Source organism: Vombatus ursinus, unplaced genomic scaffold, assembly GCF_900497805.2.
Source record: "Vombatus ursinus unplaced genomic scaffold, bare-nosed wombat genome assembly UNPS02014812.1, whole genome shotgun sequence".
NCBI lineage: Eukaryota > Metazoa > Chordata > Mammalia > Diprotodontia > Vombatidae > Vombatus > Vombatus ursinus.
The window spans coordinates 77849542-77876975 of NW_020954590.1; the positions used below are offsets into that span (position 1 = coordinate 77849542).

General features: G+C 36.1%; 2 pseudogenes; both read left to right on the forward strand.

Moving 5' to 3' along the window:
- LOC114053994 overlaps positions 1-3248 on the forward strand; it is an 11280-nt pseudogene extending 8032 nt beyond the window's left edge.
- Positions 3249-3251: 3 nt separating this feature from the next.
- The window catches only part of LOC114053996, a 75676-nt pseudogene continuing 51493 nt past the window's right edge, over positions 3252-27434 (forward strand).

The following is a 27434-nucleotide window of genomic DNA, read 5'->3' on the forward strand; positions in this document are numbered from 1 at the left end:
TCTATCTATCTATCTATCTATCTATCTATCTATCTATCTATCTATCTATCTATTTTTATCTCTATATATGTACATATAATTTTTTCCCCTCCAACTACCCTAATACTGACAAAGGTCTCATGAGTTACAAATATCATCTTTCCATGCAGGAATGTAAGCAGTTCAACCACAATAAGTCTCTTATGATTTTCTCTTTCCTGTTTACCTCTTCATGTTCCACTTCAGTCTTGTATTTGAAAATCAAATTTTCTATTCAGTTCTGGTCTTTTCATCAAGAATGCTTGAAAGTCCTCTATTTCACTGAATGACCATTTTTTCTTCTGCAAGATTATACTCAGTTTTGCTGGGTAGGTGATTCTTGGTTGTAATCCTATCTCCTTTGCCCTCTGTAATATTATGTTCCGTGCCCTGCGGTCCCTTAAGGTAGAAGCAGCTAAATCTTGTGTTATCCTGATTGTGTTTCTACAATACTTGAATTGTTTCTTTCTGGCTGCTTGTAACATTTTCTCCTTGCCCTGGGAACTCTGGAGTTTGGCTACAGTATTCCTAGAAGTTTTCCTTTGGGGATCTCCTTCAGGTGGTGATCAGTGGATTCTTTCAATTTCTATTTTGCCCTATGGTTCTAAAATATTGGACAGTTTTCCTTGATAATTTCTTGAAAGATGATGTCTAGGCTCTTTTTTTGATCATGGCTTTCAGATAGTCTAATAATTTTTAAATTCTCTCTTCTGGATCTATTTTCCAGGTCAGTTGTTTTTCCAATGAGATATTTCACATTGTTTTCTAATTTTTCATTCTTTTGGATTTATTTTACAGTGTCTTGATTTCTGATAAAGTCACTAACTTCCAATTGCCCTATTCTAATTTTTAAGGAAGTATTTTCTTCAGTAATCTTTTGGACTTCGTTTTCCATTTGTCCAATTTTGCTTTTTAGGGCATTCTTCTCCTCATTGGCTTTTTGGACCTCTTTTGCCATCTGGGTTAGGCTATTTTTTAAGGTGTTATTTTCTTCAGTATTTTTTGGGGGATGGTCGACTTTAGCAAGCTGTTGACTTGCTTTTCATGATTTTCTTGCAAAACTGTCAGTTTTTCCTCTACTTCTCTTACTTGCTTCTCAAAATCCCTTTTGAGCTCTTCCAAAGCCTGGGACTGATTCGTATTTTTCTTGGAGGCTTTGGATATAGGAGCTTTGGCTTCTTTGTCTTCTTCTGGTTGTATGTTTTGATCTTCTTTGTCACCAAAGTAAGATAATATAGTCTGACTCTTTTTGCACTGCTTACTCATGATCCTGGCCAATTACTTGAGTTTTAAACTCTTTGTTAAGGTAAAAGTCTGTTTCCAATGTGGAGAATGTACTGTCCTAAGCCTCTGGGGTTTGTACAGCTTTTTTTCAGAGCTACTTCTAGTGACCTGACAATTTTCACTTCTTCCAAGGTGCTATGATAAGGGGTGAGGTGTTTTCTCTCCACTGCCATAACAAGCTTCACCACACCAGCACTCCTCCTCACCCCAGGACCGCCCCTCAGAACTGTGACCCAGATCCAAGCACAGGCAAAGCAAGAGATTCCTGCCTGAGCAGTGGCAAAGAGATCCCTGAAATCTCTCTCTGATCAGCCACTCAATCCCCCCTCAGTCTGTGGGCCAGAAGCTCAGGAAACAGCCTCGACCCAGGGGGTGGATGAGACCTAGCTCCTTCTCTCACCGCAGTCACAGAATTTTCTCACTGACCTTCAAAGTTGTCTTTGGTGTTCAGGGGTTGAGAAGTCTGGAAACCACCACAGCTGCCTGCAATTCAGCACTCTGAAGCATGCTCCAGGGTCACTGTGGCCTGCGTGCCCACACTGCACTGTGCTCCTCTCCCTGATTGGCACAATATACCTTTCTGACCAACCATCCAGGCTGTCTTTGGCTGGAAACTTGTTTCACTCTGTCTTTTTGTGGGTTCTGCTGCTTTAGAATTTGTTTGGAGCCATTTTTTATAGGTATTTGGAAGGGTTTGGGGGGAGAACTCAAACAAGTCACTGCTTTCCCTCCACCATCTTGGCTCCCCATGAGTTTCTTGCCTTTTTCAATGAGAGTGGGTAGGGAGGGAGGATGGGAGAAAATTTGTAACCCAAAATTTTAAAAACACATGTTAAAAATTGTTTTCACATGCAACTGGGAAATAAGAAATACAGGAAATGGGGTATAGAAATCTATCCTGCCCAACTGAAAAATAGAAGGGGAAGGGGATGAGAGAAGAGTGGGCAGAGATAGAAGGGAGGGCAGATTAGGGGAAGGAGTATACAGAATGCATGCCATCTTGGGGTGGGGGGAGAGATGAGATGGGGAGAAAATTTGGAACTCAACATCTTGTGGAAGTGAATGTTGGAAATTAAAAATAAAAAAAAAACAAAAAAAAATAAAGGGCCATGGAAATATAGACTAAAATTAATTGGAAACTTAATAATCTAATCCTTAAGAATCAGTGGGTCAAACAACAAATCATAGAAATTATTGCTCTTTCTAGCAAGTGCTGAGCCTGACCGCGTGAGAAGGGCCGAGTGATCCGTGGTCAGAGGAAGGGCATGGGCTCCATCTTCCATGCTCATGTGAAGCACAGGAAAGGGGTTGCCAAGCTCCGGGCTGTTGACTTCGCCAAGAGGCATGGCTACATTAAAGGTATCGTAAAGGACATAATCCATGATTCAGGTCGAGGGGCTCCTCTTGCAAAAGTAGCTTTCCAGTTTACCTGGAAAGGTAAACTTTCCTTACCAATTTAAAAAGAAGACAGAGTTGTTCATTGCTGCTGAAGGCATCCATACTGGCCAGTTTGTTTACTGTGGTAAGAAAGCTCAGCTCAACATTGGCAATGTCCTCCCAGTTGGCACTATGCCTGAAGGGACCATAGTGTGCTGTCTTGAAGAAACCCTGGTGATTGGGGCAAGCTTGCCTGTGCATCTGGAAACTATACCACAGTGATTTCCCACAATCCTGAAACCAAGAAAATACAGGTGAAGCTACGTTCGGGTTCTAAGAAAGTGATCTCCTCTTTAAAAGGAGGTGTGGTTGGTGTTGTTGCTGGAGAAGGTCGTAATGATAAGCCCATCCTTAAGGCAGGTCATGCCTACCACAAATACAAGGCCAAGAAAAACTGCTGGCCTCGAATCTGGCTTGTGGCCATGAATCCCGTGGAACATCCCTTCAGAGGAGGTAATCACTAGCATATTGGAAGACCATTCACCATTCGAAGAGACGCCCCAGCTTGACAAATGGTTAGTTTCATCACTGCCCGGTGTACTGATCGACTCCAGGGTACCAAAGGAAAACTAAAGTACAGAATCCAGACAATAAAAATTATTTTGGAGATTGTAAAAAAAAAAAAGAAATAATCAATAATTTCATCCAAGAGAATGACAATAATGAGATAACATATCAAAATTTATGGGATACAACCAAAACGGTTCTTAGGTGAAATTTTATGTCTCTAAATGCTTACATGAATAAAATAGAGAAAAAGCAGATCAATGAATTGGGAATGCAATTTAAAAAGCTAGAAAGTGAGCAAATTAAAAATCTCCAATTAAACATCAGATTAGAATTCTGAAAATCAAAGGAGAAATTAATAAAATTGAAAGCAAGGAAACCATTAAGCTAATAAATAAAACTAAGAGCTAGTTTTATGGAAAAACATAAAATAGATAAACCTTTGGTTAATTTGATTAAAAAAATAAAGAAGAAAACCAAATGACAACTATCACAAATGAGAAGGGTAAATTCACTACCAATGAAGAGGAAATAAAAGTAAAAATTAGGAGCTATGTTGCCTAACTATAAACCAATAAATCTGACAATCTAAGTGAAATGGATAAATATTTACAAAAATATAAATTTCCCACATTAACAGAAGAGGAAATAAAATAAATAACCCCATTTTAGAAAAGAAATGGAACAAGCCTCAATGAACTGACTAAGAAAAAATCTCCAGCGCCAAGTGGATTTAAAAGTGAATTCTACCGAACACTTAAAGAATCATTAATTCCAATACTATATAAACTATTTGTAAAAATAGGTAGAGTCCTACCAGATTCCTTTTATGACATAAATATGGTGTCGATTCCTAAACCATGAAGATCTGAAACAGAGAAAGAAAAGTATAGACCAATTTCCCTAATCAATATTTATACAAAAATTTTAAATAAAATATTAGCAAAAAGATTACACCACCAGAATGATACATTATGACTAGATGGATTTATACCAGGAATGCAGGGTTGGTTCAACATTAAGAGAACTATTAGCATAGCTGATCATATCAATAACAAAATTAACATAAATCATATGATCAGTAGATGAAGAAAAAGCTTTTGAAAGAAAACAGCACTCACTCCTATTAAAAACACTAGAGAGCATAGGAATCAATGAAGTTTTCCTTAAAATGATAAGTAGCATCTGTTGAAAACCATCAGCATGCATTATCTGTAATGGGGATAAGCTAAAAAACATTCCCAATAAGAGTAGGAGTGAAACAAGGATGGCCACTATCATCATCATTATTTAATATTGTACTAGAAATTGTATTAGAAAATTGAGTTAAATTTGTAAGAATACAAGTCATTCCCCAATTGATAAATGGTCAAAGGATATGAACAGCCAGATTTCAGATGAAGAAATTAAAGCTATTTATATTCAGATGAAAAAATTCTCTAGATCACAATTGATTAGAAAAATGCAAATTGAAACAACTCTGAGGTACCACCTCACAATTATTCAATTAGCCAATATGACAGAAAAGTAAAAATGATAAATTTTGGAAATGATGTGGGAAAATTGGGACACTAATGCATTGTTGGTGGAGTTGTGAACTGATCCAACCATTCTGGAGACCATTTTAGAACTATGCCCAAAGGGCTCTAAAACTGTATATACTCTTTGATCTAGCAATAGCACTACTAGGTCTGTATCTCAAAGAGATCATTAAAAAAGGGAAAAGGACTCACATGTATAAAAGTATTTATAGCAGCTCTTTATATGGTGGCAAAAAATTGGAAATTGAGGGGATGCCCATCAACTGGGGAATGGCTGAATAAGTTGTGGTATATGAAAGTAATGGAATACTGTTGTGCTATAAGAAATGATGAGGTGGATTTCAGAGAAACCTGGAAAGACTTACATGAACTGATGCTGAGTGAAGTGAGCAAAGCCAAGAGAGCATTGTACACAGTAACAGTTACACTGTGCACTAATCAACTATGATTGACTTGGCTCTTCTCAGCAAAGCAATGATCCAAGACAATTCAAAAAAACTCATGGAAAATATTATCCACATCCAGAGGAAGAACTATGGATTCTGAATGAAGATCAAAGTGTACTGTTTTGACTTTTTTTCTTTTTTCTTTTTCGTGGCTTTCCCCTTTTGTTCTGTTTCTTATTTCACAAGATGACTAATGTGGAAATATGTTTGCATGATTACGCATGTATAACCTATATCAGATTGCTTGATGTCTTTGAGAGGGGGGAGGTGAAGGAGGAAGAAAAAATTGAAACTCAAAATTCTATTAAAAGTGAATGTTGAAAACTATCTTTACATGTAATTGGGGAAAAAATGAAATACTGTTTAAAAAAAAAAAAAGAACTGGAAAATAACCCTTCAAAAGGAATTCTAGAGCAACAGATCCAACAAAAGGAAGCAATGAAACAAATTTTCAGCCCAAGATAACTCAGAAGGTTGACAAGAAAGGTCTGTCTCACTCTGTCAAAAGATGAGTGTAATATAGCATAGATGGCATTAGGGCAAGCCAGAAAAAGGCCACACACCAATAAGCCAGCTGTGAGGTCCAAAGCCTTCTTACAGGCCAGCAGCAAGGCCCAGTGACCCAGTGTAGGCCAGCAGTGAGTCCCTGACTCACCAGTTCAAGAAATTTGGACAGTGCTTCCTTTACTCCAGGACCTGAGTCCAACTTTCATATAAAGATAAAAGTCATGAAATAGGCTAGAAAAATTAGCAAAAACAACACCACAAAGATCATACACTGGGATTTATACCAGTAATGCAGGGCTGATTCAATATTAGGAAAACTATTACCATAAATGACCAAATCAATAACAAAACCAACAGAAATCATATGATTTTTTTTTCAGTAGATACAGAGTTTTTGACAAAACACAGCATCCATTCCTATTACAAACACCAGAAAACATAGGAATAAATGGAGTTTTCCTTAAAATGACAAGTAGTATCTATCTAAATCCATCAGTAAGCACTATCTGTAAGGGGGTTAAGCTAAGAGCCTTCCCAATAAGATTGGGATGAAGCAAGGTTGCCCATTAGAACTACTACCATTATTCTACCTTGTACTAGAAATGTAACCTTTAGCAACAAGAGAAGAAAAAGAAATTGAAGGAATAAGAAGAGGCAATGAGGAAACAAAACTATCATTCTTTGCAAATAATATGATCATATATTTAGAGAAGCCTAGAAAATCAATGAAAAGCTAGTTGAAATAATAAACATTAGCAGAGTTGTAGGAATGAAATAAACTAACATAAATCATTAGCATTTCTGTACAGTACCAGTAAAGTCCAGCAACAAGTGACAGAAAGAGAAATTCCATTTAAAAAAACTGTAGACAATATAAAATACCTGGGAGTCTATCTGCAAAGACATACCCAGGAACTATATGAACACAATTATAAAACACTTTTTCACACAAATAAATACACATCTGAACAATGATAAAAGTATCATTTGCTCATGGGTAGGCTGAGCCAGTATAATAAAAATGACAATTCTACCTAAACTAATTTTTTTTAGTGCCTCACTAATCAAACAACCAAAAAATATTTTGTAGAAGTAGAAAAAATAATAAAATTCATTTGGAAGAACAAAAGTTCAAGAATATCAATGTAATTAATGGAAAAAAATGTGAAGGAAGGTGGCCTAGTCATACCAGACCTCAAACTGTATTATAAAGTAGTAACCATCAAAACAATCTGGTACTGTCTAAGAAATAGAATAATGGAGAGCGGAATAACTTAGGTACATAATACACAATAATAAATGACCACAGTAATCTAGTGTTTGATAAACCCAAAGACCTAGGCTTTGGGGACAAAAACTATTTGACAAAACTACTGGGAAAACAGTATGGCAAAAATTACATATAGACCAGAATCTTACACTGTATACCAAGATAAGGTAAACATGGGTACATAATTTAGACATAAAGGCTGATATTGTAACCAAATTAGGAGAGCAAGGAATAATTACCTGTAGGATCTTTGGAGAAGAAAAGAATTTAAGACCAAACAAGAGGCAGAGAGCACTATGAGATGTAAATTGGATAATTTTGATTACGTTATATCAAAAAGATTTTGCACAAAACAAATCAATGCCATCAAGATAAGAAGGAAAGCAGAAAACTGGGGAAAAGTTGTTTTTTTTAATAGCAAGTGTCTCTGATAAAGTCTTCATTTCTCAAATATATAGAGAACTAAGTCAAAATTATAAAAATACAAATCATTCCCAGTTAAAAAAACGATCAAGAAATATAAACAGGCAGTTTTCAGACAAAGAAATCAAAGCTATCTACAGTCATATAAAAATGCTCTAAATCACTACTGATAGACAAATTCAGATTAAAACAACTCTGAGGTACCACCCCAAACCTATCAGATTGCTTAATATTACAGAAAAGGAAAATGATGAATATTGGAGGGGATGTGGGAAAATTGGGACACTAATGCACTGTTGGTGGAGTAGTGAACTACTTCAAACATTCTGGAAAACAATTTGGAACTATGCCCAAAAGGTTATAAAACTATGATATCTTTTGATCCAGTAAAACCACTACTAGGTATGTATCCCAAAAAGATTTTTAAAAAGTATGGTACAAATACTTTTGTGTTTGTGGTATTTGTACAACAATATTTACAACAACTTTTTTGTGGTGGCAAAGAATTTGAAACTGAAGGGATGCTCATCAATTGGGGAATGGTTGAATAAGTTGTGGCAAATGATTGGAAGACTTCCATGAACTGATGCAAAATGAAGTAAGCAGAACCAGGAGAATGTTGTACACAGTAACAGCAGTATTATACAATGATCAACTGTGAATGACAGCTATTCTCAGCAATGCAATTATCCAAGACTATTCCAAAGGACTCATGATGAAAAATGCTATCCACATCCAGAGAATGAACTAATGCAGTCTGGATGCAGATCTAAGTATACTATTTTTCTATTTTTCACTTTTCTTGTGGAGTTTTTTTTTTGTCTGTGTTTTCTTTCACATGACTAATATGGAAATATATTTTGCCTGAATGCACATATATGACCTATATCAAATTGCTCACTGTCTCAGGGATGGGGGTGGTGAAGGAGGGAGAGAGAGAATTTGGAAATCAAGTTTTAAAAAAATGAATATTTAAAGTTAATTTTACATGTAATTGGGAAAATAAAATATTATTTAAAAAAGAGAGAATCGCTTGAACCAGAGGGTTGCTAATCCCACTTTGACTCTAGAATTTAGGGATTCTGGAGTTCCACTGACAGAAACATTTATCCTTGAGATGTTATTTTTCCTTGATATTGTGATAGTCTTCTCTCCTTTTTTCTTTTTTTCCTTCCTTTCTTTTTCATTTTTCTTCTCCTTTTCTTCGTCCTCTTCTTTCTTTTTCATATTCTTGTTCTTCTTCCTCCCCCTTCTCCTCCTCCTCCTCATTGTTGTTGTTGTGGTTGTTGTTGTTGTTCTTCTTCTTTTTACTTTCCACCTCGGTAAAAGAAGTTGGATTGATTGGCCTTTCAGGTCCATTCCAGCTCTAGACTCATGATCTTTTGACTGAGGTAGGCAATGTTTAAGAATGTACATTTGACTTGCAAAGCTGCAAGTTAAACTTGATTAAAGGAACCTCCATTATGGAAAGGGTTTATTCATTTTCTTCCTTTTTAAGTTTCAAGAATTTCACACAAAGCTCTAATTCTTCTCATACTTTTATCTTGCTAAGTGGGAGAGGGACATTTTGAGATGGTGAATGCCCTGTCCTTTGCAAATGATCAGTGAGGACCTTTTTCTATGGATTTTATTTAAGTAACTTCTACCTCATCCCCTATTATAGCATATCTTACTTTCTCAGTTTACTTTTGTAGGAAAAAAGAGAGTTTCTTACTATAAAAAAAAAACAACTAAATTTGTATGGAAAAACCTGTCAGTAAAAAATCAAAAGAAACTATGGAAGATCTTTGTAGCAGTCTGCTATTTGAAACTGGGTGTTGGATATAATACTGTTTGTACAGCACTGAGAGACATTCTTTTCCTCTGAATCCTCATAACAATGACAACTGATAAATGAGTTTATCCTAGGGGGGAAATTAAATAGAACCTCCAAATTTAAAATACTTAGTGGAAAAGAACATCAAACCCTGAAGAAGAAAAGAAAATTTCTGGAGCTTTATGAAATCTAGTAATTCTTTGCCTCTCCTTCATGTATCCTCCTTTTCTTTTTCTTTTGACTTTTTAAAAGACAGTAAGAATTTTTGGAACATGGCATATCTGCTAATTAAAGTTTTCTTCCTCTGTTGTCTTCTGCAAAGACCATTGACTAAGATTTAGGAGACCTAGATTTGAGTTCAAACGTGGATACATGGCTTTGGATAAATAATTTAGCTTCTTGAGCCTCAGTTTCCTCATCTATAAAATGGACATAATGCTTATACTACCTGACTCGCATAATTGTGATGAATGTTTTACAAAATTTAAACTGGTAAGAAGTTTTAATCATTAAGCACTGGTTTATTAAACAATAAATTATGCTCTTTCATACCCATCTCTTTTGAGACCCTTCTTCTGCAGTTAGCTAGAGTGACAGATTTGGAGTCATGAAGATTTGAATTTGAATCCTACTTCAGACAATTAACAGTTTGACCTTGAGTGCATCATTAAAATCTCTCAGTCTCACCTTCCTCAACTGTAAAATGAGCACAAAACTTGTACTCAAACAAATAAAAACAAGATAACTTTAAGTTCGAAAGAAGATTAATGACTAAGGAGATAAAGAAATCATTTCTGCAAATATTGAATTATAGAAGACCATCCCGAGCTAGGTTTGGAAGAAGCTGAATCCTCAGAAGCAGAAATAAAGATGGAAGACATTACCTGATTATCTCTGAAGTCCTCCTAAATCCTATGCCATCTCTGATCCACATTTTCCTCATTAATAAAATGGGAACAATAACAATGGCACTACCTCATTTGCAGGGTTGTTATAGGGAAAGCACTCTTAGAACCTTAAAGAGCTATGTAAATGAGTCATTATTATAATTTCCCCTTCAAGGCTGTTCCTGATGTTCATTTTCACCTAATTCTGCCTATATTAAAAGGTTGACAGAGGTTGGGGTGATTGGACAGAAGGTAGGGTTTGAGGAAGGTACAAGTATGATTTTTCCTGGGGTGTTGGGTGCCTAAAGATGGCCCAGGTCCTACCCTCACATAAGGAAGGCCTATCTGATCTGGATTCAACTGATTCTCATTAACATATGTAGAATGGTGTATTATCTAGCACAGCAACACATTAATAAATAATGCAACATGAAGACTTGATGTATGTAGCTCTAACCATTGTGTTATTTATAAGAATCTGGCATTATCTCTGAAAACTCTAGCAGGTGGCCAGAGCTATAGCTGTACTCTCTTAAAAGTGCTGTCCTAGGTATAGTCAAAGTCACTCACAAAACTTTGCTAGAATTTATATTTACTGAAAAGGCTACTGGGGCTAGCAGAAGGCTATAGATGCAGGTGTATCAATCAGCGACTGGGGAATACTCTGGTTGTTATTGCTGTTATTATTTCATGACAGTTATGTTCTTGGGGCCAAAGTACACAACAGTTCTCTCTTGGGCTCCCCTAAGCAGCCAAATAGTGTTAATAGCTTAGAGAGAAGTAGAAGAAAAATCCCCACTTACATTTCTGAGAACTACATTTTGGTTCTGGGGCTGATTTTGTTTCTGGCCCAACAGTAAACAACCCACTCAGTTGTCAATTGCCAAGTGTTCATTGCCCATGAAGGATTGCATGGTCAGCTACCATCTATAAAAATAGTGGAGGAAAGAGGCAAAACCTAGTAGTTCTAGAAGACAGGATTGGGGCCTGGGCTTTGGGGAAATTGCATTCCATTTTGGGAACTGCTAACATAAAGCCTTGTGGTTTGGGACAAATCTCATAACGTTTCTATGCCTCAGTTTCCTCTCAGAGAAAAAGGAAATATCCATCCCTCATATATCCTCTTATAGGGAGATTATGAAGATAAATAAGATCAGCAATGTGGTTTTCTTTAGTGAAGTTTTGTCTGAAAATTCATATATCTGATCATGAAGGGAATTGGGCAAGTGATGTAGATGATTCAGTGCAAACCTATCCTGCTATGAAAAACTCAAATCAAACTTTAATAGAATCAATAGAGTTTAACTGAATGCCAGATAGATATAGGATACTTCAAAGACATACTTCATTACAAAGGTTTAGATTCTGAAAGAAAATACCAACACAGAGAATCAATAACTTTGAAGCTTAAAATTTATAAAACATGGTTCTACAGTGGAGAGGGAATAGAATATAGGGGGAATGCTAGAAAGTTATTTGTCAAAAGACCATACTAAAGCTAGAAATCTTGCCTTGAGTCTGTGGTATAAAGTCATAGGAAGAAAGATTTAAAGCTGAAAGAGACATTGGAGATCATCTGTTCTAATGCTTTCATTTTGAAGATGAAGAAACTGAAAGCCATATAGGTTAGGTGACCTGTCCAAGGTCACACAGGTAGTCCAGGAATGGAACTCAGGTCTTCTGACCACCAAAGCCAATGCTCTTGTTCCTCTGCACAAATAATTTAAGAACATCACCTGCTTGTTCTTTCTACAATAAAACAAATATATTTAACCTGAACATAGTACAAAATGCTGCACTACCAATGTTACTTACTTATAAAAATGTCACAAATCTTTATTTCTTCTTTAAAATCAAATTAGTTGGAGAAAATCTTCTACAAGAAAAGGAAAGATTCTCTTCCATAAAATAATCATCTTTTTTAGTATCTTCTTTTAGTGTAGATATTTTAATGGCTACTGACTTCAGTTCTTTGTACCTTGGCTCAGAAAGACTATGACTCTTCTGCCTTTCAACCAGCTGTACTTTTTTTGAAAGCCATAATCCAATCAGAGTCAGATGGGTAATAGTGAGAGATAATGAAATATAGTCCTCTTAAAAGGGCAGTGAAGTGTAGTCTGGTGGAAAGAGTAAAAGGTTCTGGGTTCTAATTCTACCTCTGATACCTGTGTCACCTTGGGCAAGTCATGTAATCTCTCTGGGCCTCAGTTTCCTCATTTGTAAAATGAGTGGGTTAAAGGGAGGAGATAAGATGGCAAAATGGTAGGAAGCAATATAGCCAAGCTCTCCTCTACACAAGTCCTCAAAAAGATGTCAAAAATGCACCAGATCAAATGCTGATGAGGAAATTTTTTTAAAAATCAGTTTGTCACTTGTCCAGCCCAACTCAGTATACTGAGACAAAAAGTAAAGTCTGTGGACACTGGTGACTGGGTATGGTCAGAAGGATGCTTCATGGAACACTCCATTGCCCAGCAAGAGGCTGTGCATGAGGGCAAGAAGAGGTCCAAGACTCATACCCAGGTATCCCCAGGCCCATACTGGGGAACTTTGAGGGTGACAGGTACAAATTGTCAGCTTTGTTGCTCACTACCCAGTTCCAGATCATAGATCCAAGATGGACAGAGAAGGAGATTCACGTGGAGTGGAGGTGGCATTCCTGGGTAGTGAAGCTCTGGGTGGTATACTGAGAAAAGAGAAATTTCAGAAGCAATCAGCAGACCCCCATTCTAAAGAGAAATTATCAAGGCAGGAATACCAGACCAAAAGAGAAACTGTGATTCTGTTGCTTTGAACAAAGAGAGCTTTCTAAAAAGCTGGTAGGGGCTGAGTCCAGGTGCTCAGACCTAAACTCAGATCAGGAACTTGTAGAGCTCTACCAGGGGTGTCTCAGACTTTGCTCTGGATCAGATTACTCTTGGAACACTGAAAGCTTCAAGGCCTTTGCAGCCTATTCCTGAGATTCTGAAATAATACAATACTCATCACTCCCAAGAAAGCAGCAATATGACTGTTTAGAAGTCCAGATCTTCCCTCTAGAATTGTAGCAGAGCCCATTCCTAATGTCATAGCCCTAACATTAAGGCAAAAGGCAGGAAGTAGGCTGGGAGAATGAGCAAACAAAAAAAGAAATTCTACCATAAAGAGTTATTATGGTGGCAGGAAAGCTCAAGACACAAGCCCAGAAAAAGATAATAATTCCAAAATATCTACCAGCAAGGCCTCAGAGAAAAACACATCTTGGGTAAAAATTCAACTGGAATTCCTGGAAGAGATGAAGCAAGAGTTAAAAAAGAGACTTCTTATAATATAAATGAAATGCTATTGCTTGAGGAAAAAATGAAAAAAAATGAGAGCTAAGGGGGAAACAATTGAAAAGTGAATTAATAGTTTGGCACAAGAGGTATAAAATCTGGCTCAAGCAACTAACTCTCTGAAAATTCAAATGGACCAAATAGAAATCAATGTCCACACATTGCAAGAAGAAATATTAAAATAGTGAAAGGATAGAAAAATGGAAGAAAATGTAAGGTATCTCATAACAAAAACAAGTGAACTGGAAAACAGATTGAGGAAAGATTTGAGAATCAACGGACTATTTGAATGCCATAACCAATAAAAAGAGCTTAAACATTCTATTTTAAGAAAATTTAAAATTGCCCAAATCTCTAAGAACCAGAGGACAATATCGAAAGAGAAAGAATATACCAGTCACCTCTTGAAAGAAACTGCAAAATGAAAACTCCCAGGAATATAATTGTGAAAGCACAGAGCAACCAGGTCAAAGGAAAAAATTTGAAGGCAGCCAGAAAGAAAGAATTCAAGTACTGAGGAGCCACAGTCTGGATCACGGATGATTTAGCAGCCACCACTATAAAAGGGTGGAAAACTTGAAATATAAAATTCCAGAAAGAAATGGATATAGAGCTATTATCAAATACAGGAAGATATTTCCCCTCTCAACCCCATAATTATCAGAGGTTGTAGAAGGGGTCTAATTAGACAAGGCCTGAGAGTGGTTCTGTTGTATTTTGATGATTGTAAGAAAAAAAAATTAGAAAGTGAGGAAGAGGAATACATTGGATGGAGGGGAGGAGGTTAAGAAAGATTAGGAAAAAATTATACAAACAAAGAGGAGGGTGTGAGGAGGATTGGCTTACACTTGGACCTCATTCTTACTTGAATTATAACATATTATTCTTTCACAGGAATATTGGGAAATTGAAGGGAAAAGGGAGAAGGTGGAGGGGAGGAGTATGGATAGATTAGATTAAGAAAGGGATTAGTTTCAAGAAAAACAAATTAAGAATACACTAAAAAAATTATAGCACTTGTGGTAGCAAAGAATAAGCATCTCAGGGCATGCTATTGATTAGGAAATGAAATAAGTTGTGGTATGTGAATGTGGTGAAATAAGATTGTCCTATAAGAAATGATAAGGGAGATGGTTTTAGAGAAACCTGGGAAGATTTATGTGATCTGATGCTAAGTGAAGTGAAAAGAGACAGAAGAAAAATTTATACAAAGACAACAATTTGGTAAAAGCAAATGTTTGAAAGAATTGGGAACTCTGATCATTGTAAGGATTAATTACAAATGCAGAGGACTAGTGATGAAACATGATACTCACCTTGTGATAGAAGAACTCAATGTAAAATGAGACAAAGTATTTTTTGAGGGGTATGGCCAATGTGGAAATTCATTTTGATTGACTATACATGTTTGGAATGGATTTTTGTTGTTGTTGTTGTTGTTAGTTGTAGGGGAGTGTTGAGGTGGAAGAGTGAGAAGGCAGATTTTGCTGATTGAAACAAATAAAACATTAAATGAGGGGTTGGGCTAAATGGTCTCTAAATTTATGATCCTGTGGAATTGATGTAGTTGAGCTTTGAAGGTGAGCCTTGAGACCTCTTAGAGTAAGGGCATTTCCAGAACCCACTCACAGAACAATTCCATCTAGAATATGCCTTCTTGTTTCTTAAGCCATACTACCCCTGAGTTCTCTTTTGGGTGACAGAAGGATGCCTTTCATCCTGGGAGTTGTTGACAAATTTTGATGAAGTGGATAGAAATTAATTTCTCTTGATTAAAATAACTCCCAGGCCACTTTTCACATTCCATCTACAGCCTTGGTCTATCTCAATTAATTCCTTCTCCCCCTATTGCCCTCTCTATGGAAGGCAAAGTCCCAATGTTCATTCTAGGTCTTTTCTTATTTCTCACTGCCAGTTGGACCTGTGGTCTTGTAGAGAGGAGTGGGAAGTGCTCAAAGGTTGGAAACAATGGAGAAAAATCTTGGTGTTCTTAGAGGATATTATTATTTTATCCCAAAATATGAATAAAAACATAAACACAAAATTGAAATTACTTTTTAATTGCTTATGCCCCTTTCATAATAATAATTTTATTTTCTCAGCTCAACATTAAATTAATTACACTTATTTTGCCCTTGTTATTCTTCCTTTCAAAGGGGAAAATGTATAAAAGATGAAAAACTAGAAACTGACTTAACCAGCATGAGTCTTTTCTCACAGTATGGTAATTCCTCTGGGCAGCATTAAATTCCCATGACATTGCCCTTCTCATTGCAGCAATTCTGTTCCTGCAGTGATAAAGACTGTTCCTCATCCTGCTTTCAAAGGCTCTTAATGATATCTAGGTCTGCTATTTTTTTAAAAGAGTAAGCTGAATTAAAAAATATATTTCCCTGCCAAGTCTCTGTAGTCAGTTTTACTCAGTAGGACCAATTCAGCTTTCTTAAAAAGTCCCTCTTATTTATTCACTTTACAAGCAAATTTTTTGCAAAAAGCATTATTTTCCTAAGACGCAGAATTACATGTAAGCATAGATATATCATTGATATGGAAATGACTGAACATGTGTGGATTTTTAATTACATTTTTTCACTTTCAAGCTCTGAAGAGTTATTAGCAAGAATTTCTTCTTTACATTTAAATTCCTTTTCATTTAATTATATAAATGAGGGGAATTATTTTTTTTCTTCCTACCAACTTTATAACCTTCTCAAAGTTGTTCTATTCTGCTTTTGTGATTTGAATTCATTTGTTCTGGTTAAGCTATAACTTCTTAAAAAGAATCAAAAAGGCTCTCAGAGACTGATAAAGTTGTGAACATTTCTCAGCTCTTGAAAGCTCAGGAGAAAATTATAGATGAATAGAAGTAGAAATATATAGAAATATGAAGTCATTTCCATAAAGATGCACAAGTTTTAAAATTACAACATCCAAGTTATTCATAACAGTTTGAAATGTAGGATAAGTAACTGAGGGCTCTTGAATGAATCTTTAATTATGAGCATTAAAATTAAATAATAGGTATAGTCAGGTAAAAAATAACATCCTTTTAATTAAAAAATGACAAAAATTCACCATTTCCTTCTAAAAAATCCATCTAGTATCAAGAATTTCTACCACCAATTTAACATTTATTCCTTGGATACTTCAGATAAAAATGTCACTCAGTTTTGTACTTTTAGAAAATTAATTTTTCCCTGAAATTTCAAAAATTACACTTGAATCAAATAAAAGAGAGGAAAAGTTTCAATCTTTCATCTCTGGCTGAAAATCATAATCAGAGCCACTTGGTCAGCCTTAATACTAAGTATCTGAACTCATAAGTATTTGTCAGGCTTCATTATTGTATCTCAGGGTGATGAATTTTGCTGCCTTTTTCTTAGAGAATTTGAGTGTCCTCATTTAGAGCTTCCTTTAAAGTACCATCATGCTCTTGATAAAGTATGTTTCCTACTGTTGTTTTTCCCCTGGAAAAAAGTTGAATGCAGTCATCTTATCTGTGGCCATATGATCATGGGCAGACTTGAAGGACAGGTATGAATGGCTGTCATCTGTAAAAGTTGAGAAATTTAGTTGACAGTGATATGAGTTGGAGGGATCTCCAAAGTCCCATTTTGTCTTTGTCCAACATCCTCTCTCACCACTCTCACTCATTTTCTTATCCTAGTATGACCATTCATGGTCAAGTGGTAATTGGTTTTCAGTTTGACTTCTAACCCTTTGGGATTTTTTTTTGCCCTTAATTTGTCAGAAGCTATCAACTCATAAGTCATTCCTAGAAACTTTGTCAAATACTCCCTCTTTTAAAATAACTAATACCACTGAAATCACTATGTGGGCTGATAATGAAAATAATAGCTAGTATTTATGCAGCACTTTAAAGTTTGCAAAGCTTTTCAAATGTTATTTTATTTGATTCTTCCTATAATCCTATGAGGTAGGTGCCATTACTGTCCTCATTTTATAGATGAGGAAGCAGATGTAATTGAAAGAAGTAACTTGCCTAGATTCCCAGAACTTGTGAGTATGTGAAGCAAGATTTGAACAAAGGCTTTCCTGATGATGAAGTAAACTGATTACTTTATCTGCTGTGCCATTTCAAACTTCTTCCAGGAGTCATGTCATCAGCACAACATGCCACATCCCCATTGGGAAATCTGCCTTATTTCTAAGTAGCATTTAACCAAAGTTATCCCTGCTTCACACATGGCCTTAAAATGTTTGGAAAATAGGTACTAATATTGGTCTACAAACCCTTTATTAAGATAGAGGTTATTATTTAGGCATACACCTCCCCAGAAAGACTCTCCTTTGTCTTGGGCTGTTTTGTTGTTGTGGGCTTTAACAGAGGCCAAGATGAGGGGGAGGAGTCTATTTATGCAAAATGTAATAGCAGCTGGAAAGCCTTTACTTTGACTATCAGTTTGACTATAAGTAAAGTTTTACAAGATGTTTTAAGGTGCAGCAATGATGAGGTAAGTGACACATCTCTTCTTATACCTATTTTGTTAGGAGGAAAGTGAGACAGAGAAGTTCAATGTCTTGCCCAGGCTATCTGAATTGAGGGCTCCTTTTTTTATTCATAATTGAAGGAAATTTTGAATTTCAGTTAGAAGAGTGAAAAGAAACACAACTGTTTCTTATCCAAGTTCATGGACCTCCCTGAAATCTAGATAAGGGACCCACGGGAGGAAATGTTAGCTCTTTGAATTCAGAGGCTGTCTTTTGCTTTTTGTTGTATCACCAGCACTAAGGACAGTGCCTGGTATATAGCAGGTGCCTAATAAATGTTTATTGACTGGCTGTTACTGTCATCCTTTCACTTAGCATCTTTGTAAAGTGGAGTATATCCACTCTTTGAGAGAAACTCTATTTTGGGGGGTCTCAGACCAAGGCTGTGGATGTTGGTAGTAAAATTTCCATTCCTTGGATACTTAAGCTATCTTTGGACCTTTTTGCTGTTCTTTCTGCCCCAAGGATAAAATCAATCAACCAATAACATTTATTAAAGACCTCCTTTGTGCCAGGCCCCAGACTAGGCACTGGAGACACAAAGAGAAGAATAAAACAACACATACCATCAAAAAACTTTTATTTTATTGAGGGAAACAAGAACATATAAGACTATAATATGAAGATATATACATATATGTAATTATATTATATATATATGTATATATATATATATATATATATATATAGAGAGAGAGAGAGAGAGAGAGAGAGAGAGAGAGAGAGAGAGAGAGAGAGAGAGAGACTATAGATAAAATATATCCTTGTGTGGGGTGAGTCCCTGAAGGACAGCCCTGTGACACTTTTTAGGGAGATATGACTCCTGATTAAGACACCTATGAACTCATGGTGCTGCCTATGACATATATGAGGGAGAAATAGCTTCAGATTGGCAAAGAGACTTCTGAGGAAGGGTAGAGAGAAGGCTAAAGAGAAAACGCAAAGCTTGAAATGGGTGATAGGTGTTCCTAGGGCCACAGATATGTAGAAAAATCAACTCCTCCCCACTCTCCTCCCCAATATATCCCTTGATTTCCAGCACTTGTATCCTCCAAAATTTCTAATATTGGACTCCAGTGGAATCATTTTTTTCTCCTGATCACGCTAAGATTTTATCTTTCCCTCATTTGGAAGAGACTATTTACCCTTGTGTATCCTGTTATCTAAACCAGTGGGGTCAAACAAATAGAAATAATGGGCTACTAAACTGTATATTAGGCTCACTACGGGCTACATGTTAATATTATCAATGTTTTTATTGTATTTTTAGTTATTTTATTAAATATTTCCAATTAGATTTTTAATCTGGTTCAGGTTACACTTGGGAGTGGGCCACATATGCTACATGTTTGATGCCTCTAATCCATATAATCTTCCCAATTTCTGCTTTATTGTTTGCTTGTATAAAAATGTTTGGTCATTATCTGTGATTGTTTTCTCTATAGTAGACATTTGGTAGAGGGGTGTAAAGAGCCTGAGAGTAAGCTAACTATTACCCTGTAGGTGTGGGGCGGGGCTGCTTCCCACCGAGAACAGCCTCTAATAGAGCATGATACCTGGACAATACAAATCTTATGTGTTATTTGCTTATTTATTTATCTAATTATGGCCCAATAAGCTTCTTGGGGATAGGAGAGTAGAGGAATGAGCACTTAGTCTCTTCTTTATTACAAAGGAGGAAATCCCAGTTTCCCTTGGAGACAAGGAATGTGAGGTTCCAGATTATATGTATCTAAATATATTTTTACAACTTAGGTCACCATAAGTCTTTATGGCCATGGGTTTAAATTCTTCCATAATTACATACTAAATATGTGAGTGTGTGTTGACAACTAGAAATGAGGAGGGCATGAGCATACAGGAGTGTGAGAGATAAAGAAAGACTTCATGGAGGAAGTAGTGCTTCAACTTGGTTTTGAAGGAAACTAGAAATTCTAAAGGCTAAAGGTGAGGGAGGTAGTTTATTGCAGGCATTGGAAAAAAGCCAGTGGAAATATATGGAGGTGAGAAATATTGCATTGTATGTAAGGAAGAACAGCAAGGCCGGTTTGGCTGGACCCTAGAGAATGGAAAGGGGAATAAATTATAACAAGGCCATAGGGCATAGAAGGCTGGTTATATAATATGATGTGTGCTGCTATCCTAAGTCAGGCCTGGATGTTCCTGAAGCACACTAATCATGGTTGCTGCAGTTTTAGTCAGAGAAAGGTAATATCTTGATGTGAACTAGCTGTGCTCTACCTTTCAAATGACTTCAAGGAAAGAACATTTTCAAATATTTATTTAAGATCATGATTTCTAGAATGTTTAGCAAAAAAAATTGAAATCATCAAATATTTATTAAGCATCTACTACACTCAAGGAACTGTCTTGGGTGTTTGGATTACTATGACAGAAAGAAAAAAAACAGCCATTTTCCTCAAGGAGCATAGGAAGATTATGTCATGTTCAAGGGCAAATATAATGAAGTAGGGACTGACATTCAATAAACATCCAGAATATTGTGCTAAGTAAATGAGAAATGCAAGATCCATTAAGAAAATTCAAGGAAGAAGAGAACTCTTTCAGCTCAGAATACTTTAGAATGCTTCATGGAGGAGGTGGCACCAGAGCTGACCTGTGAAGGAAGACAAAGCTTGAAAAAAGTGAAGAAAAGTGGGGACGTGCATTCCTGGAAGAGGGGACGATCTGCCCTAGAGCATGGAGTTGACAGAAGACAGGTCACATTTGGGAAACAGATGCTAGGCAGTCCAGCTTAGCTGGAACAAATAGTACATGAAGGTGAGTCAGATGAAAGAAAGAAGGCAGTTGGGACCAAATAGTGCAAGGAAACCTCAAAGTGAAAAACTAAAGAGTTAGTCTCATTCTGAACTGCCATTTTCTCTTCTAAAACTTTTCCAACTGTCATGAATGCAGATTGAAATCCTATTTAAAGGAAGCAGGAAATGGTGTTCTGAAAAGTCCCTCTATAATCATGAGTAATAAACTCAGTGTCATTGTTTATCTTTTACATAATGAGTGCATTATTTCACACTCTAAGTGACACTTCATCTTACACATAATGGAATAAAAATATACTCTTGTTTTTTTTTAAACAATTGGCCAATGTTCTGCAGCAGTGGATAATTGTTTTCCATAAAGCTCCTCCAGTGAGATACTGCTGTGATTGCTTTACAAGCAACAACCTTTATTTCTCTGTCTTTTTCTGCTTTTGAGGTAGAAAAGCATCAATTTGATGCTTTCATGCTTTTTTCCTTGACTATGCTATCTTTAATATATATGTATGTATGTATATATACCTATGTGTAAATATGTGCGTGCATATACTTGTTCATATTTACTGTAATAACATTAATATATCAATTATTATGGTAATATTATATTATGATACATAAATAATATATATGTTTATATGTGCTAAGCTCTTTCTGTAGGTATGTATGTATGTTTGTGTATGTATGTATGTATTATAGGATCTGGCCTCAAATACTTACTAGCTGTGTGACCCTTGGCAAGTCACTTAACCTTATTTGCCTCAGCTTTCTCAGCTACAAAATGAACTAGAGAAGGATATGGCAAACCACTCCATTATCTTTGTCAAGAAAACCTCAAAAAGGATCACAAAAAGTTGGACATGACTGAAAATGACTTAATAACAACAACAATGTATTATAGGAAATTTGAGGTTTTATTTCAGTCCTGTCCTTAACTGATTGTGTACCCTTGACCAAGTTACTTAACTTCTAGTATGCTCATTCTTCCCATGTGTAAAATGTGTTTGTGTATGTGAGTGCTTGGATTCATACTCTCATGAGGAGAAAGGGAAAGTCTAGCTACCTCATACAGACACTGGGGCATATACAGAAATGAATAATGTGAGTGAAAGGATCTTAGACCAAATGAAATAATGTATATAAATCACTATGTAAGCCTTAAAGTGATAGGTGGATATTTGTTATTATTATTGTACATGAAGGTAATGTTCATTAGGACTTTTTAATGTGTGTGTGCTTGAATTCTTTCTCTGGAAGAATCTGTTAGGAATAAAAGGACATTCTGTTAATCTATTACATGATCAAGATTTTCATATTATTTAGCAGATGAATCTTCCCACTACATAGATCTGGTCATGTCTCTCCTTTGCTCAGAAAATTTTTAGGAACTCTATTGTTCCTTAAATAAAACTACTTGGCTAGGCATTCCATATCCTCCATACCTAGCAATCCCCTACTTTTTAAGCTTTACCTCATACTATTACTCTTCTCTCTGTGTCCTAAATTCCAGCCAAAATGCACTAATCATAGACTCAGTGTTTTCCCAACTCCATACCTTTGTCCATGATTCTCTTTATGATTGACATGTATTCCCATCATCCTGTTAGCTTGGTGACTCCCTACGCAACATTTAAAGTCTAATTCAAATACTACCCCCTTCATGAAATTTGCCTTGATCAGTTATGGCTCTCTCCCATGAACTTCAGCTAGCATCTTATTTTGCAACTCTTTTTTCATTTATTGTAGTCACCTGTCTTCCCTGATACTGGATTACAAACTCTGTGAGACTGTTCTTGTCTTACCTAAACTCATGTTCCCTAGTGCCTAGCACAGTGCACTACCTACACTGGGCAGTTAATAAATATTTATTTGTTGATTAGAATTGATTTTCAGAAAGACTTATTAAAGTTGATTTAGAAAGATCTGAGATTCAATTTACATTTAACTATCTAAAATTTAACACAAATTTTATAAAATATATTCTTGTCCAAAACACAAAATAAATGGTAGAACAGAACGAGTATCAGAAGGGAAGTTTTCTTGACCAATGGTGCTTATTTTCGCAGCACATCAGTTGATGTATGTATGTTTGAGGAAGCTTAGATACCACATCCTACTTGACTTAGACACAAAGAAATAATGATAAAATTGAGTGTCATATGCTCTTCCAAAGAGGTGATTTGCTGATTTCCTTTTCTCTTATCTTACTTATTTTTTCTCTTTCAATAATGCAATTCAACAAACATTTATTAAGTGTTCATTTTTCACAGAACACCATACTGTACATTCCAACCCAGTGGGGAGGTGGGAGGAATTACAATATTTAGATAAGCTGTAGCCTCTAATTTTATGAAATTGAAGGACATAATATGACATGAACAAATAAATGGAATACAAAATAAGGAACATAGGGCATAGGGAACATCATAAGCCAAGGCAAAGAGAAGGCTGAAGTTGGGCACCTTTAGGGACAAAAAGTAAAGCAGGAGGTTCAGAAGAACAGAAAACATGAAAAGGAACTAAAGTTAGGCTGGAAATGAAGGAGACATTGAACAGTTTTCAGCAGAAGGAAGACATGGACAGACCCAAAATATAACTGACAACAGTGTGAAGGATGGTTTGAAGCAGAAGGGCACCTAGTTCTGTAACAGTATTTCAATATCCTGGACAAGTTATATTGAGGGGCCATACTGGGTTGCTAGCCACAGAAATGAATATCACAAGGTAGGTACAAGAATTATAGTAAAGCTAAAATTGAAAGGTCTAGGTAACTGATTCAATATGAGATATAAGGGGGAAGGAAAAATCAAAGATGTTGATAATTTTAAAAAATCATCATATTATGAGTGAGTGGAAAAGTATTTATCAGGTGCTTAGGATATGCCAAGCACCATGCTAACTACATATACAAATAAAAGACCTGAGACAATTCCTGTTCTCAAGGATCTCATATTCTAATTGAATGAGGCAACAAATGAATGAATGTTGAGCTTCAGGGTGGATGGATAGGTCTAAAGCTCCTAAGGGTGAAGTGGCATGTATACAGAGGTGAGGAAGAGAGGAAAAGGGGCAAGGAGGAATGATAATATATGGGTGTCCTTAGGTTATATCAGGATATCAGGTGACAGTGCCAGGGATCTGTAAGGTACAGAAGCAGGGCAGATATTAAGGCCACAAGGACCTTAAGATGCAGTGGTTAGACACATATTAAGGCCTTATAGTCTTCCATCTCACCAGAAAGAACCAAGTTGGTGATTTCCATCTCATCAAAACATTGTGAACAATCAAGAAACCCCAATGGGTTCTGGCTGACCCAGGGCTAGGCCTGTTTTTCCAGTTTTCCATTGCAGAGAATTGAGACTTATGTAATCTCTTGGAGGGTAAAAACTGGTTTTTGGTAGTACTATACTTTGCACAATTCCTTGCACACGGCAAGTTCTTAATACATGCTTATTGATTGGTTTGCAAAAGCGCTCTTTCCATAGACCATGCTGCAAGGTTTCAAATGGCTGACCAATGGGTACTACCATCAACAGAAACATGGAAATTAGAAGAAAGAGAAGATTTTTTTTGAGAGTGATTTTAAGTTTTATTTGGAAGACGTTAAGTTGAGGAGATGGTGAGATATGTAGGTGGAGAGGTCTGGAGCTGGAGAGGTCATGATTGAAGATCAATACTTCATAGTCACTTGCATAAAGGTAGAAGTTGCAGCTTTGGGACTGAATGAGATTGTCAAAGGAGGGAGTACATAGAGAGAAAAAAAAGAGAGTTGGAGATGCACACCTGGTAAATTTAACTTAAAGAATCAGGAAGGTGAAGAACTGGAGGAGGAAATAGAAAATAGGTGATTAGAGAAGTAGAAGAACCATAAAAGCTGTATCTCAAAAGCCAAGATTAAGTGTCTAGAAGGAGGAAATGTTCAACATTGGTAGATTCTACAGAGAGATCAAGAAGGATAAGGACTGCTTAAAAGGTTATTAGATTTGGTGACAGTGTTGATAGAATCTTAGTGGTCACAAAATAAAAGTCAAATTGTAAGGATTTGAAGAGAAAATGACTGGGGAAGTTTATAAGTAAATGTGAGGAAAGTCATGGATGGTAGCTTTTTTGTTAAATGATTGAGATAATTTAGTATGATAAATGTTATATGGATAAGAAATAACAAGACTGGAAGATAAGATGAAGTAGAGAAGGTCCCATACTTGGACTAACTTTTAAGGTCCAGTATCCTGGAGGAGGAAGGTGGGGATGTGATTAAAAGCAGAGGTAGCAGGATCAGTTATTGCAAGTATTACAGATAGTAATTAATGACATTTAGATAGTATTTTACCCAAAATATACCATTTAAATCTCACAGGCAGTCTGTGAAATAGGCACTACAGGGATTATTATCTCCATTTTACAGATGATGGGAGTGAAGAGCACAGAAGCTAAGGGACTTGTCCTGGGTCACATAGGTAAAAGTGAGATTTAAACCCAGGTCTACCTGATTCTATCTAAGTCTAGCATTTTATCCATTGCACTGCATTTGCAACATCAGTAACATTATAGATAGTATTCTTGAAGCCATTTCAAAAATCATCATCAAAAAAATCTCAAAAATATATTCATGATGCCAATTGGGAGCAAAATACTGTTTGATATTGACAAAGTCAGAAAATAGGGAAATATCTACTGTTAGCAAAATGTTTGATAATGTAAGTTTCTCCTTTACCAACAATTCTGTTTACCAGGGATTACAACTTTTTTAGACTAATAAACAATATATGTACCAATTATATTTATGTTTACATAATAAAGATCTCATTTAAGCAATATATATTTTGATTCCATAATATTCTTGTTTGATTCTTTGTAAAATTATGGATGGAATCGGGAAATACTCTTCAGGTTTTGTTCAAAACTATATTGTATCTTTATGAATTTGAAATAAAAATTTCAAGGTCATTATAAAGGACTTCATAAAATAATAGAATCTCACCAGTCAGAATCACAAATTCATAGAATATCAGTTTGAGGTAGGGAGGATTTGGTTTCCTACCACTTAATTTAGTTAATATAATTAGAGATAACAAGGTTTTAACATTTTAGGAAATGTTAAGCCTTTGACTAAATTAGAAGGTCCTCTCCCAATTGACTGTCTAAAGATGGGCACTCTCTTATGTAGTCCTTAAAAGCCAGTCCAAGTAATAGCATCATGCCAGTTCAGGATAGCAGCAACTTTGTGAGGTTTGAACCCTGTATCCCTACCAAAGTGGAGTAGGTATGCAAGGGGGGTTTTCTCTCCTTTCCACTACCTCTCCAACCCAATTTACTTTGATGTCTTCCAGTGGAGTCACTCAATCAGTCAATTAGCATTTATTAAGTACCATCTATATACCAGACATATGCTAAGCCCTGGGAATACAAAGAAAGGCAAAAAATAGTCTCTGGTTTTATGGAGTGCACAGTTTCTTGGGGGACACCACCTTCAAACAGCTTCAAACAAGATAAATATTGGATAAATTGAAGTAATCTTACAGGGAAGGTATTAAGTTTAAGGATGAGGAGAAAAGGCTTCTTCCAGAAAGTGTGACTTTAGCTGAGACTTGAAGGAAGTCAGGGAAGTGAGGAGGAGAGCATGCAGTGAGAATATTCAAGGAATGGAAACACCACATCTATCAGAGAGTAGAGACACATATTTTGCAGATAAATACAAACACAATGAGACAGAGTAAAACAGCCTCAAGGGACCAAATCTCTAGTACCAAAGAAGAAAGATGACTATAGTCAAGAGAGAGCTAGTTCTGGAAATCAAAAGTTAATGTGTAAAGAAGAGAAGACCTTAGCAGCCTAATTAAGCAATCTTCCCAGAAGTCACCAAAATTTCATGACAAATTAATGAGGTCTAAAGCCTTGGTATTCCAGATGTATGAATTTCCTTGACCACACATGTTTCCCACATGTGTGACTCACTAACACTGTACTCTAAGCTTTGCATTTGTTCTTTCCAGGGATACTGTTTGTCTTTGTTAGTGATTGTGCCTTAAATTTAATAAGGAGGGGAGTTTTGTGCTAATGTTCATTTTTATGCTCCATCTTAGTTAATTGTTATCTCTTTTAGTTAACAGTGCTTATTGGTTGACTATTAAAACTAAGTGAAGGCTTATGCATTATCAGAGTAGTAGTGGATGCCCATTGTCTCTCCTCTAAAACCCAGAAAGTCACCTCACCCCAAACAACCTACAAACCTGTGAGTGCTGAGTTGGGGGTGTTATATCAGAGGAGGTGCTACATCAACATTAGGAGGAGCTTAATAGGCAATCCATGTCAACCTTCATCTGATCAAAAATTTTTTCTTCAAAATCCTCAACAAATTGTCATTCAGTCTCTGCTTGTAAACTTCAATAAAGGGGCTTCTAGTAAAGGAAATACCCTATCTCTTAAGGCAGAACATTCCATTTTTTGATAGCTCTAGGTGTCAGAAAAATTTTTCTTTACATTAAGTCTAATTTTTACTTTCTAACTTTCACTTAGAAACCAAGTATTGCTGACTGGGGCCCAGAAGAAAAACTCTAACCCCTTTATCAGAAGAGAAATATTCCAATACTTGTAGGTAGAAATTATAGCTACTTTTCTCCAGGCTAAACATTCCTAGGATCTCAGTTAAATCTCATATGCCATAATATCCAGTCTCCACCATTGTGTTCACCTTTCCT